This window comes from Vespa velutina, chromosome 20, assembly GCF_912470025.1.
Source record: "Vespa velutina chromosome 20, iVesVel2.1, whole genome shotgun sequence".
In the NCBI taxonomy this organism is placed as follows: Eukaryota; Metazoa; Arthropoda; class Insecta; order Hymenoptera; family Vespidae; genus Vespa; species Vespa velutina.
The window spans coordinates 993,826-1,008,512 of record NC_062207.1 but is presented as its reverse complement, the minus strand read 5'-3'; the positions used below and the strand labels follow the sequence as shown (position 1 = coordinate 1,008,512).

The 14,687-nt window shown below is 28.9% G+C and overlaps 1 long non-coding RNA gene across 8 annotated transcripts; it reads right to left on the bottom strand.

Annotated features, from left to right (window-relative positions):
- Window positions 1–3,326: 3,326 nt before the first annotated feature.
- Window positions 3,327–6,431, bottom strand: LOC124956087. 8 transcript variants are annotated; one of them, XR_007103082.1, is made up of 4 exons: window positions 6,117–6,431; window positions 4,926–5,962; window positions 3,850–4,553; window positions 3,327–3,747 (listed from the first exon to the last, which is right to left on the bottom strand). It is a non-coding gene; the product is annotated as an uncharacterized LOC124956087 (long non-coding RNA). The 8 variants fall into 8 exon arrangements; XR_007103087.1 differs by having other exon boundaries at window positions 5,198–5,962; XR_007103085.1 differs by having other exon boundaries at window positions 3,850–5,364; window positions 5,480–5,962.
- Between the last annotated feature and the right edge of the window lie 8,256 nt (window positions 6,432–14,687).

Below are 14,687 nucleotides of genomic sequence, written 5' to 3'. Positions count from 1 at the left end.
TAGCAAAATTGCCTCCGCGCGAATCATGATGCGATCGAATCCAAATTCGGAACTTGTAAACGAACTTGCATATCATATCTTGTTCATCATATCTTTCATAACAAATCCATAACAAACAAAAATGGCACCATCAGAACTATTACTATCAGATACATACCCTTCTAGACACTTCACACGTACGCTCAAAGGCAAACCTTAACTTTCACCTTCTCCCCTTTTTCTTTTAACGTTTTATCTTATTCGCTCTTACTCACTTCCTCAATTGCAAGCTGAATAATAAGCGGACTTAAAATCGTATGGACGATGGCAGATTCCAGCATCGCGATTCTTTACATGTCAATATTATCAAAAATTAAAACAAACGTGAAAAGCATTAGCGCAATCAACAATATGGAGGAAATGGCATTAAAGTGGAACAGAAAATTTCCAAGTTATGTATTCCGAAAAAGACAATACACCGCGTATGCGATGAATGTTAGATCACGTTATCACAAGCCATCCTGGTGAGGAAGGGATCGTTTACGTAGCAACAATTCACAGGGCCACGAAAACGTACGAACGAGATGTTAAGATTGTTGCATCGCTGCCAATCAAGGCAAATTAAATGCAGTCATATCCAATTATTAATTGTTTATAAATTTTATTTCTTACTTGATTAATTTGAGTAACGTATCAATGTAATTAATTTATAAGTTCAACATATATCAGCTTATAAGTCATTCATACTATGCACATACGTATTCGTATTCATACATTATCATATTCGAATCAACGAATATAGTGCAAATATAACATTAATAGATCATTTATGTCAAATAAATCTCAGCGAATCTCCAACAAATATCTTTATTCTTCTTTGCTTTAAATGTGATCATTTAAGGGGGCGAATATGTTGACGTACACGTGTATCTCTCAGTTAATCATAGTAATTTTTCCTAAGAGTCATATATCACTATTGGAAATGTCTTGGGAACTTTTTGGAAACTCGCTAAGAATGAGCATAGATAAAAAATACATTGCCATTTTTATTCAAGCTTATACATTTTTTTGTTAAGCATATAGTTTCAATAATATGTTTGATCGGACAATAAATAAACATTGAAAGTAGATATCTGAAATATCTATTGATACCCTCTAGTCTACAAAATCATCAAAACAAAAGGATAACACACAGGATTGTTTAAACATTTGAAAAAATTATCCTGAACCGTCTCCGATCAATAGCCATCTTTCTTTTCCATGAAAATTTTTGATTGTATTTCATTTCCGCTCTGTTTTATTCTTTTCCTAATCTCATTACTGTTCTTGCGGACATTTCGAGAGACACCAAAAAGTCAGTCAACTTTTCGAACTTACATCGTTCAGATCTCCGAGTCGTATTAAAGATTACTCCTTTAGAAATAACTAACACAACTAACTTTACGTTAATATACACGAACACATCTATCATCGTATCTCACTTCAACAAATATATTGCAATATTTAATTCGCACTATATTCATTATCGAGCACCTAACTTATGGTATTTTTCAAAGGAATTCACTTTCTCTCATTAATTTGGGGGAACATGATCGAGTAAGATCAAAAAGATTATCAAAGGACCGTCAGGAGCATGAATCAAAGTGGAATATTATCTCGAACAAACTAATCTCATACTTTTGAAAGAAATCGACGTAGATCTTATCACGAAAAGAAAATGAAGTTGATAATGTTCTTGGATATCGATTTAATGATAATTTGGATAGCACTTGTTTAACAAATTATAGATATGATCATTGTATTTATTTCAAAATCATCGGTGAAATTAGAAATGAGGAGAAAAATTTTAAGTAGAATAATGATCATTCTAAAGAGGAGAATCTATTGATCTATGCTGAAGTAAAAGATGAAAAAGAAATTGAAGATGATGGTAAAGAGTATGATTATCTCGACAATAATGATTTCAGAGATAAATTTAATTCTAATGAGAGGATTGTTGATCCTCAATGTCTACTCGATCATTGAATTAGCAAGTCTCGATTTAAATTCAAAATACCTAACACGATGTATCATAAAAACGAAGTTAAATAGATGATCGTGACCAATAATACTAATAATTTAAATATAACAGGAAACAGTACCGAGAGCAGAAATGATTATGAGGATGGAAAATTGAAACATAAATTGAAGAATGAGTTTAGAAAAAATCAAAGTAAAACAAAGGGAAGTTTGAATTTCAAAATTCTTAAAGCTGCAGGTACAATTAAGAGATTTATTTGTTTATTAAGATAATGTTCGTCCGAGAATATTTTTAAATAATACGAGAGAAGTTACTTCTACGTATTCATCACTGTGTTATCATTATTCCATCAATTTAACATAAGTACTTATTCAATACGATCAATATTTCCAAATGCTTTTTCCAATATTCATTACAAATCATATATGTTATGTTTTACATGTATGCTTTTAAGAGTTATAGGGATTCACGCGAAATAAATATCAGGGTAAATTGAATTTCTACTTACCGATTTTCAAAAAGGATTACGTAAATGAATATTTTCACGATCCATTCGTAATACCTACTCCCTCGTGTGTAATCATAACTCTTTAAGTCATCTGTTTAATCATCACCTCTTTCCCTATGTGTGTGCATTTGCGCATGCGTACAGTGTAAAAATCTTTCATTTGAAGATATAAAATTTAGTTATTATGAGGAATTTTTTCATTGATTCTCGTCTAACCATAATACACAATTTGAAAACAAGATTATATTATTTTAATTATTTAATAACATTACATTCATTTGCAAAGATATTTCTTTTTATAATTTAATTTTTTTTATTATTACATTTTTTTTCAAAATATACTCTTTATTATGCAACTTTAAATATAATTAAAATTACAAAAAGAAACATTTAAAATTTCTGAACTTAGGAATATGAACTAAGGAATAATTTTATAGCGATTAATGTTAATAATTACAATAATTATTATAATTGCAACTTTTTATTACAATAATTATTAATTATAATTAATTATATTATAATAATTACAGTTCTACGCGATTTTTTCAATTTAAAAAAATTGGAGTAAAGCTACTTCCAAAAGAAATTATACTTTGTTAATCATTAATGATGCATCAATTATAAAACAGAATAATACGATTAAATTTAATATAATATCGAATGATAAAAAATAATTAGAAAAATTAATTATTAAAGATAAACATTTTTAACAATTAAAAAAAAAACATTAATTGTCAATTGTCAATATCTTTTAGTTCATTTTTAATTGTAAATTGTAAAGAAGAAAATAAAAAAAAAGGAAAAAAAAAGAACAAAACGTTGCAAGATAAAGTAGCTGTGCGCAGATAGTAAAAGAACAGCGATTCATTTTTCAACCTATCTCTACAATAACATATTGTAATACAATAATAACGTAAGCAGGTTTAATAGTACTTAGTCTATGAGCAATAACTAACCTATTTCTAGTTAATTTTCTAACGCATTGTGAACCATTTTTTCGTTTTCATAATTCAATACATTAAATTTAAAAAAGATAAAATTCATATAGAATACAGAATAAGATACGTGACTAATTATATTTAGTTTCTTTACATATCGTTGTTTAGACTAATGTTAAAATCGATGATTGCTTTAATCCACCAAATAATATTACGCCTCTCTCGTCATTTTAAGTTTCATAACTTCTTGGAAATTTTGTAATGAATTCATGAGCATTAGCTTCTTTTGCCGCTTTTATGATCTGTAACATTAAATGATATACAATATATAATGAAATACTTTGAAAAAATATTAACATTTTTATTCATACATTATTTATTTTCTTTCACATATTATTATTTACCTTCTCGTCCGTCACATCTTGTTTTCCATGACAAATATTCCCCATTATACTAGTCGTAAAAAGTACAGGTTCTTAATTTATATGTGCTAATACAATACCTCTAAGATAGCTAGAATGAAAAGACCTAATGTCCCATTTATCAACAGATATGCTACCTTCGTCGACATCATAAAGAAAGAATATCCAAATTAAAATTCTTCAAAATAACATGATTCGATCGACTAGGATAGTTAAATTTCAAATTTTTAAATTCTACATTCCCTGAGAGTCCTTTCTTGTCTTTCCTCCGACCATCATTGGTGATGGTGGCATATTTAAGTACAATAAAATAAATTTCAAATCGATTATAAACGATATATGTAAAATCTTGCAAGTAAAAATAATAGAATACTTTAAAAATTCAGGCACTTGAATTGATTCCACTTACGTATGTGCCAAGCAATAAAGATAGTTGAGAGAAAAATCATTGATCTATTTCAATTGCCATCAAAAATACCATAAGTTCGCCAAATGTTAATTGTCCAATAGATATTAAATGATCACTAAAGTACAATGAACGAAGCAAAATACTATTTCAAAATAAATCTGTTCCTGCTAAAAAACAAACCGTTACCAAATTCTAAATTTTCATATAACTCAATTGCATGTTCAACTTCTTTAGAAAATACTTCTGTTTCCAGATTTCCTGCTGCAAACTTTTTTACCTGTAAAAAAGAAAAAGATCATTATACAAATTAATACGTTGATCGCCACGGTGGTCATATGTAACCGCACTTGTTTCACTATAGTCATCGGTCACCAAAGTACTTCAAATGTTTATAATTGTAAAAGTTGAAAGAACATTGACAGTCACTGAATTTTCGACAACATGACTAATTAGAAAATACTTTAAAATAACATTCTTGCTCATGTTTATACAACCATTTTTATAATTATTTTGTCATTATATGTTTAGAATAATAAAAATACTTTCGTAACATCAAAACAAGTAATTTCGGTGTTATGGTCAACGTATCAATCTTCCATTGGTATAGCATTTGAGCAGATTTTAAAGTATAGAATAATTCTTAATTTACCATTGGTATATTATGGATAACTTCTTCAAAGACAGCAGATTCCACAATTTGATTTCGAGTTTTTGTAGAAATCTTACGCAAGTTTTTTCCTAATAGATTACCAATAAATGTAACTGTTGGCATACATAATAACATTGATACTCTCAACTGAGGCTATAACATTATTACAGAAATAACACAACCAACAATTTGTGTAGAACTTCTTTAGCCTTGCGATGTACATATTTTGAATATATATTTGAAATTTTTGAAGATATATAAAATGTGCATACTTGTGCAACATATATATGTGCCAGCACAAATGTTGGTCTAAGAAGTATTTCCAAAGTATTCAATGTAGAATCATCTTTTTGTCTTGGACTATTTTTGTCACAATATTTATAATATTACCAATAGATTGCGGTATCCAAGAATTTAATATTGTAACCATTAAGGCGCTCTACAAATAAAAAAATATACAGTATGTAGTGAAACAATATGGATTTACACAAAGACGGTAGAAAATATCTCATCCGGTACCGCAACACTTGCACAATTAATTAAATTTATATTACCTAATAAATTGAATTTCTGTTGGTCGATAAATAAATTTTATATCTATCTATAATCTAATTTGATTAGAGTATTTGTTGTTATATCATTTTTATAAACATTTAAAGGAAGATAATTGTATTGTGTACGCTTGATTTAGTTTTTATCAATATTTTCATACTTACTGACAAAGAAATCAATAAATACCAAATATGTGGATATAAATACTCCAAAAAGTCTTTCCATGAAAAATGTGATTGGTCAGTACCTCTTGTTACTTCATTATTTTGTTTATTTGCTTCGCATAAAACTTGTTTTATATTTATTTTTCATGTTTAGTTACATCTGTTGCTAATGTTCTTCAACCAACTTTATAAATGTTTGATAGAATCTTTTGTTTCTTGTACTCTTCTTTAATAGATGAACTAACTGTGGCATTGAAATCTCTCTTGAATTGAACGATGACATAATTATTTCTTTTGGACGGATTATTTAGAAAGAGTTCTCTAAAAAAACGACTGAAGATTTATTATCTTTAATGATGTTCGATATTAGCAATAATATACAAAGATGACTTGTAAAAAAAAGGAAAAAAAATAGAAACATCAAGTATAATTTCTCTTACTAAAAGCTTATAATGATTTAAAAAGGAATAATTACCTTGTAGTTAAAGGAAAAATAAAGAATAATTCGTTATATCGAATAATTCGTAATAAAGACATTATAGTAAAATATTATTTTATGATATATCTATATATATTGAGAATATGGTTACGCTAATGATTTTCTTGAATATCATTTGAATATTGATATTAATTCAACATAAGTGTTATATATAATGAAAGTATATCACTATAAAAAGCTATAGGATCAAACATATTTATCAATCTATTTTTTAAACAAAGATTGATTATAAAATTAAGGTAACTTAACCTTACACGTGTAGTATAGACAGCGCAATTATTTCTTCAGTAATTTTGCATTTCCAAAACATATTGTTAGATGGCGTTGGAGAATTCAGGCGTAATTACAGCAACCCACCATTAAAGGAAATTTTTTTCCTTTTTTTTGGAAAGAAATATATAATTTTTCTTTATTTTCTTCTTTTTATACTTTTTGTAAAAACAATTAATTTTTATTATTGCATGAATGAAACAACAACGTATCAATCGAACTTGGGTTGAGAAATGTTTTAACGTTTGATACTAAATTCGAATATGGAAAATCAATTATTTTTAGATACTTTTCTTTTTTTTTATGTGCATTATGTTTTGTTTTGTACATTTATTTTATTACATATAAAATATATTTACAGCATATTAATATGTAGTATCATGTGTATTTTACGTATTTCCAAAAAAATATTTGAATGGTAATATATAAATATTATATGCAACTGTATTATATTTACAATATATTATACTACGATAATTTATTATATAATACTAAATTATTATATTAACACATACTATATAGATTTAATTATTTTTATATACCTATACATATATCTTAAAAAATCTCCATATATTCATGTTCTTTTTATTAGATTCCCTCTTTATATTAGATTCCCTCTTTTATGTATTCGTGCTGTATGTGTGTGTGTGTGTGTGTGTGTGTGTATATATATATATTTATATATTCTTATATATTTTTTATTTTAATTAATAAATATTTATTGAATTTATAAAAGTATAATATCAGAAAAGACGAAAAATCGACAAATTTAAAATGAAACTGTTAAACGAAATGTATAACGAATTACTGAACGAAAAAAACAATTATAAATTTGAAAACATTAATAATTTGAAGGGAATATATCATTGAAAATATAATTAATGAAGATTTACTATTGCAATTATTCTATTTTGGAAATTTTTCTTAGTTTCGAAATGTACGATTAAGACTACATATATAATGTACATATACGTGCATATGTAGACATATATGTGATGGCGAATACATTATAATGCGAACAAATAAAAATGAGAATTAATTGTAGCAGGCAACAGGTTTCACACATGAAAACCTCTTTATAAATGTAAACTGATCGTCTGTGGTAAACGCATCTGTTCCACGAGCAGATGTTGCATTTGAAAATATATTAAGGGTCGGAACGTTTTGTTAGTTCATATCCTTCAATCAGTATAAATCTGCTCTTGTAACTGGTTTTACTGGATGGGCAATAGACTGTCGCGATATTGTGAACTTGTGATAGAGAGAGAGCTAGAGGGGTGAGAGAGAGAAAGAGAAAGATGAGCGATATTGACAAATCTCATGTTAGCATTATTCGTTTAGAAAATATGTCAATGAGAGACTATGAAAAATTCAAATTGAAACAGTGAAGTTGTTCGTTAATTGTTATTTTAGATTTCTCATATAAAAAAGTAAATAAATAAATAAAAATATAAAAAGTAAAAAATAATAAACAAATAAAAAGAAAGGATACATTAATCGTTAGAACATTTCCAATGCGAAAGTATAAAACTTTAGAAATATATTCTGAGACTTTTAATTAGCCGATATTTAATTACTTCGTTTAATTCCCGACAATGATGGCCTTTCTAAGAAATGAATGATTAATTGTAATGTTTTCTAGGAGGTACTTCAACTTTCCGAGAAGCTATATACTGGCTTACACTATTTTCTCTTTCCTGCCTGTTGTTTGAATTAAACTAAATGCAGTTTAAAACCGAGAAAACTGTCCCAAGGGAAGCAAGTATTTTCAATTGCATTAAATGAGACAAGCAAGAATGAAACCTCCAACTTGTAGGTTAATTGTTATTTAAGATTTTCAAAAGAAAATGAATAAATAAAAATAAAGAAAGATAAAAAAACGCGCACACATGTAGAAATAAAATTCGAGCACGTAGGTAATGCAAGTGGGTCGGAATTATCTTTTGACATGCACACATTTGCTTCTGGCCGATTTCACATGCTCTCTTCCCTCTCACTCATTCGTTATAACTCTCTCTCTCTCTCTCTCTCTCTCTCTCTCTCTCTTTCTCCGTCTTACTCGCTATCTATCTCTTCTTCCCGTTCGATTACTCGCTCTCTATAAAACCTATACTTCTTATTCTTTCTTACTCCCTCCTACAAACCATAAACACATCCACTGCTCCACTACTATTTTGCTGTAGTTGATTCTTCGCATAGTTTATAATTTTATAAACGACTCATCTCGACGTCACGTATTTACTTCTCTCTTCTTAGCCCTATCTTCCCATTTATAATTTCACACTTCTATGTATGATATTTATATTAATATATATGTATGTATGTATATATATGTATGTATGCATGTATATAACTATCTATCTTTGATTTATCAGTTGCATATGTGCGTGTGAATGTTTATATTGTAAAGCATCGTTCTGTTTGACTGATCGATATTCATTCACATGTTCATTATAATGTTTATTATATGAATTAATTTATTAATTTATTTATGACTACTGGTAAGCATGATACTAGAACCATTACCGATAATTATACATAACATGAAAAAGAAACTATTCTTGGTGAAATTATTTCCAATTTTTGTAGGCTATCATATTTATGTAAGAAAACTTAATTTGAGTATAATTAAAATGATTTTATATATTTATATACATACATTTTTTATTTTTTATATAATATATTCTGCTTTTTTTTTACAGAATACCAATGGTTCATAATATATGTAATCAACTGAAACTAATTTACTAATTATATCCGGAACATATATATTATTTATTCTTTTTAGTAAAGATCAATATACGAATTCGTTTTCATATCTGCGAAATTTCTTTCCTAGCCCTATTTTGTTATGGATTCCACTGTAGCAATTAATTTCATATTATTATTATTATCACTACTATTACAATAATAATAATAATATATAATATAATAATATAATAATAAGAAGCAGAAAAAGAAGAATATATTTATTTTACATACATCATGACACATATGATGACGGTAATTTATGATAACAAAAGAAGTAAGAATTGATGTTTATATAATAAATAATATCAAATACATTCACAAGCATGTGTAATCTTTTCCATTCAAAGTAAAACTTTTTTCTTAGACGCTTCGCTACAAAAATATGCCGGAGTTATTGGTAGGCGGTAGTAGAGAAACGCGCGGAGTACAAAAGTTTCTAACGGTACAGATTTTCATTTGTCAAGCGAACTTCAATCGAATATTTTCGAAATATATGAGGATAATGGATAATGCAATAAACGAAAGAGAAAACAAATATCGAGAAGGAAATACAGAGTTGATTGTAAGAAGCAAAGGAATCAAGACGTACTTAAAATCACATGTGATTCGATTTTACGATTGAAGATCTTAAGATTTAAAATTAAGTTAATTTTCTTTTGTGTTTACAATATTAACAATTCTTCAAAAATAAGCAGAAAATATACATGTAATAAGTATTCGTAGAGTCCTTGATTCGTGATATTGTATATGGGATAAAGATAAGATAATACATCTTATATCAATATATGTAGGATCAGTATATCTGGAGGCATTCTAAATACAGACAATATTATAAATTTAGTTATATTCACAAATAATAATTATAAAATGGAACGAAAAGGAAACTAGTGAAGAAGAAAAGAAAATTATTATATATTTATATAATAAGTACAAAACTCTGAGAGAAATTTCTAAAATTGTAGGTAGACCACCATGGTCCACGATTCCAGGAATCATTGATAGACATGGATAATCCATGAAACAAATGTAAAATCAAAATAAATTAGTACACTAAACGATGCATAATTCGAAAAATAAAACAAAATCTAAAGATAAATGCATCGCTGCTGAACTTAAAAATAATCTTAACCCTTTTGCGAGAGGTGCCGTCTATATATAGCAATCACTTGGTGCATCACAGCGGCTGACGCCGTTTATATACGATAGTCACTTTTCGGCCCATGGAGGCTGACGCAGGTTATACACGGCAATCATTTATTAGTTTACAGCGGCTGACGCTCTCTAGATACGGCAGTCAGTTGTTGGTTTACACAGTTGTTGGTTATCACAGTGTGATGCCACTCTTACACTTAGCAAAAGACGCATAATTTTTTTTTCCTCATGTCCACCATATAGGGAGTCAACATATCAATGTAATACGCATTAGATATAAGATGGGGATACACTTTCACATACTTTTCAATCTCTTTATTATTCTAAAGGACAATACAAGTTTTAAGAAACTTATTTCCATCAATCATTAAAATCATTATATGACACATTCGACCTAAAGGGAATCATAAATAAAACAAACTAATTCTCTTATAAAACACACGATAGTAAGTAATAGAGATACCTTAGCGTTTAAGCACTCGTAGTCTTATAACTAAAATTCTATAAAGAATATAATACGAACACAATGGAAAGGACAAAGAAAATGAAAAGACAATGAGACACAGATGTTTATCAGATGTAGAAAAGCAGCGTGACTCAGATATAATCCAAAGAGGGAAAGAGAAAGTGGAAAACAGAGAGAAACAGAAGACGCGGAATGGAACACTCCGCACGGCTGGAAATTCTCTTCCCACCATACACGGATCCTGCGCTCCCCACCATGACTCACGACGGCATCATCCCCACCATGGTTCACGGCGACGACACTTCCACCTCTCAGCAGCGGCGGCATCCCGAGCCGCCTACCGCAGTTCAATAGAGTATATAAGTCGTGCAGAATGGTTATTCTGTCTTTCACTTCTCGGAGGTTACTTTGTCGGTTACTTGGATATTTTGAGTATTATAAAGGGCAGCTAACTTTGTATATTCAATTGAATAAGTTCAGTTGCACGTGTCGAAGTTCATTCAAGATTCTTCTTATTATCTTCATTAAAACCTGTAAGGTTACTCATCTTTACGATTGAAGAATCAATTTATCAAGTGAACTCTTTACCGCGTATACGACATATTTTCTCACGTGATATCCTTCCACTCCTTACTATTTTGCCCTAAAACCTCAAAGTTATACTTTCGTTAGAGGTGCGTATGACTCACACGAGCGAAAGATAGCTTCCTATCGAATCCCCACTAGAGGTGCGTATGGTTCGCCCGAGTGAATCTTCATCCTTTCTCATGAAATCCTCACGTATGCCGAGAACGCGTCGTGTCGATAGGAAGTATCATTTGTGCTGGCTTCTCGCGATGTTACATAATACCCATATGTACTTCACCTCGGTATCTATGGCAACAAGGAAGCGAGCAAGAAAAACGAGGGACCTTAACGCCTCATCCCGATTACGTTCAACAAGAAGTCTGTATCAATAATTCATTTACCACCCCATGACCCCCGAACACCCAAGTATTTGAGGATCGAAACAGAATTTACGGGGATCAGGAAACAAGGTAAGTGCATCCATTAATTTTTCAAGTGCCATGTCTCGGGTCATTCCGTGTGTGCTTGCATACCAATCCCGAGCCAAGAACTGCACATAGCAGATAAGGGCCAAAAAGATTCTAATCTCGCGGCAGATAGGAGCTTCTCGAAAAACTTCTTTGTAATATTTTTTTTTGTGGCCCGTACGGGATGTAACAAAAGCTCTCGAAATCCACAAAGTAGGATTTTAGGAAATATCAGTTTTCTACTGTTAACAACTTCACACACGTAAATATTATCTTTCATTTAGAAGTTATTTTAATAAAATTTTGATGCCATCACTTAATACTAAAGTATTTTGTAAAATATTTCTTTACCATCCAAATTTTCTTCTCTAAATATTCAAAACCACTTTTTGATGTTGAATCATCTATATATCTTCAATACCAGAAATGTCACTTTTATAAAATGAAAAATAATATTTATATATGTAAAGTTGATAATAGTTTTAAAAGTTATTTTCTGTCAACATGTGGAGAAAACAGAATGAATAAATTTATATATTTATATATTATAAAAAAAATTTTCTATGACTCCGCTCATCCTTATTTTTTTATATTGAAACTGAACTCTGACTGAAGTAATAGAACGGAGACGGAACTGAAATGGAACTAAGACTTTGGAATTGAAATATCTTAAGATTATGGAATGGAATTAATATATATACGGGTCTCAGTCATATATATATATATATTTTAATTTTCACAGATATTATTTTCCAACGCAAAATATTAATCGTATTGTTATTCTCTACTATTTTTGTTTAAATAGAATTAAAAAAAATAGCTTGATGTAATCTCTTTAAAAGAAGAGATAAGATTAAGGAAAAATGTGATGATATAATCTCAAATAGTAAAATAGTAAAAGTTAGTATAGTATAATGATCGTCTAAATGTTTTTAACATTAACCGTACTACAGTTTGTCAAATGACTGGTTTTGAATTTTGAATACAAATCCTCCATTCACTGCTATTCTTTTTCTCTATTTAATTTACGATCATTCCTATAATATCCGTTTAATAATTTTGTTAATATTTATGCTTTTGTTTTGTTTATTCTAAGAAAAGTATGTAACTTATCTTGTCTATCGTATCCGCTCAAATGATCGTCTGAAAAACCGACAATAAACAGACTTGATCAGAACAAGATCATTCAAATTATCCTCGAATGTTATTACCGTACACATTGCCATATTAAAAAACAGTCTAATTTTGGAACTTCCAAACAGAGCGTTGAAAATAATAAAGAAATAGAAAGTGAACAAAACTTAATAGTTAATTTACATTTTATTTTATTGTATTGTTCTAACATTTATTAATATTTCTAATATTTAACATGATACCCTAAACATGACAAGACATTCAGTAAAGAAGGGTCAAGTGAAAAAGATAAACAATATAAACGAGGGATATTTAGAAGACGATAAAGGGAAATTTTCTAATATTGGTATTGATCAAATTCAATTTGGATATAATTTATTCCAAACTGATAATAAATTCTTAAATAATGAGGATGAAGAAAGAAACATTTTGAACAAACAGAAGATAAAAGAAAAGACGATTTCCGTCAAGTTCTGAAGACGAATATAAAAAAAATGACCAGAAAATTGAAGTTACAATTGATGGAACTGTTTTGGAAGGAATATAAAAGGGTTCAAGATTTAGACGGCCATTAGCAAATCCAATGGTATACACGAAAGAAAATATTATAAAGGATCAAGTAAGAACTATATTTGCCTTGATAATTATTATTGAACTTATGCGAAAATGCACAGAACTAGAAACAAATCGATTAAGTTTTATAGGGAATCTATTTCCAGCAATTAAATACATTTGTTATTTTGTACGTATGTAGAACATATGAAGAAAAAATTTTGAACATTTCATATTTTTGGAATAAGAAACGGGAGACTATATTTTTTTCAAACACTATAACCAAGAATTGTTTTATAAAAATTTTTAAATTTATTCGATGAAAAAAGTATTCGAAGCTAACGTATACAAACTGACAAATATTCTTTGATTTCTGAAGTATGGAATAAATTTATTGAAAGTAGATAAAATTGTTACAAACTGGCCATGCATCTCTCCGTTAATAAACCATTATTTTTAATTAAAATTAGATGTAGATTCATACAATATATTGTATTGATCTAACGAGTGAGAAAATCGGAAAAGTGATTCTACTCTTGGTAAATAAATTGTTTGGTAAAAGTTTTTTTAATAAATATCATCTTGTGAGTTAGTAATAACAATTAGAAATTTTCAACCCATATATTTATTCATATTTTTTATTAGAACATTGGCAAAACGTCCATCCACATTTTCTGCGGACAATAGATTAGAGAATAAACTACATATTCCTGATGTGGGACAAAAAAAAACGGGATTGCATTGTTTGCCCTGACAGGAAAATACCTGGTGGCAAGTGTCAAACAACTTATTATTGTCAAACGTGGATTAATCAGCATGTAATGCATTTTGGGGAGTATTTTAAAGTTTATCACACTGTACAAAATTATAACAAATAAAATATTGATTTTTTTGCAAATATACATTTCTCGATTTCAACCAATTCATATAAGTCCAATATCATTATAATATGTTAGTTAGTTCCAAAACCATACTAAATAATACGAGGGTCTGTAAATGCACGTTTCTGCAACAAAGTAGCGCTGAGTAGCTGGTAGACAACGTCCTGAATGGTTCGGAGTGCAAAGGGTTAAAATCATAATTATATTATTATTTTATTTCAATAGCGAACTCAAAATAAAGCTGTAAATATTAGGTTGGAAACTATGAAACGGGCACTTTTTGTTTAGTCTGTGTTCAGCTGCAACT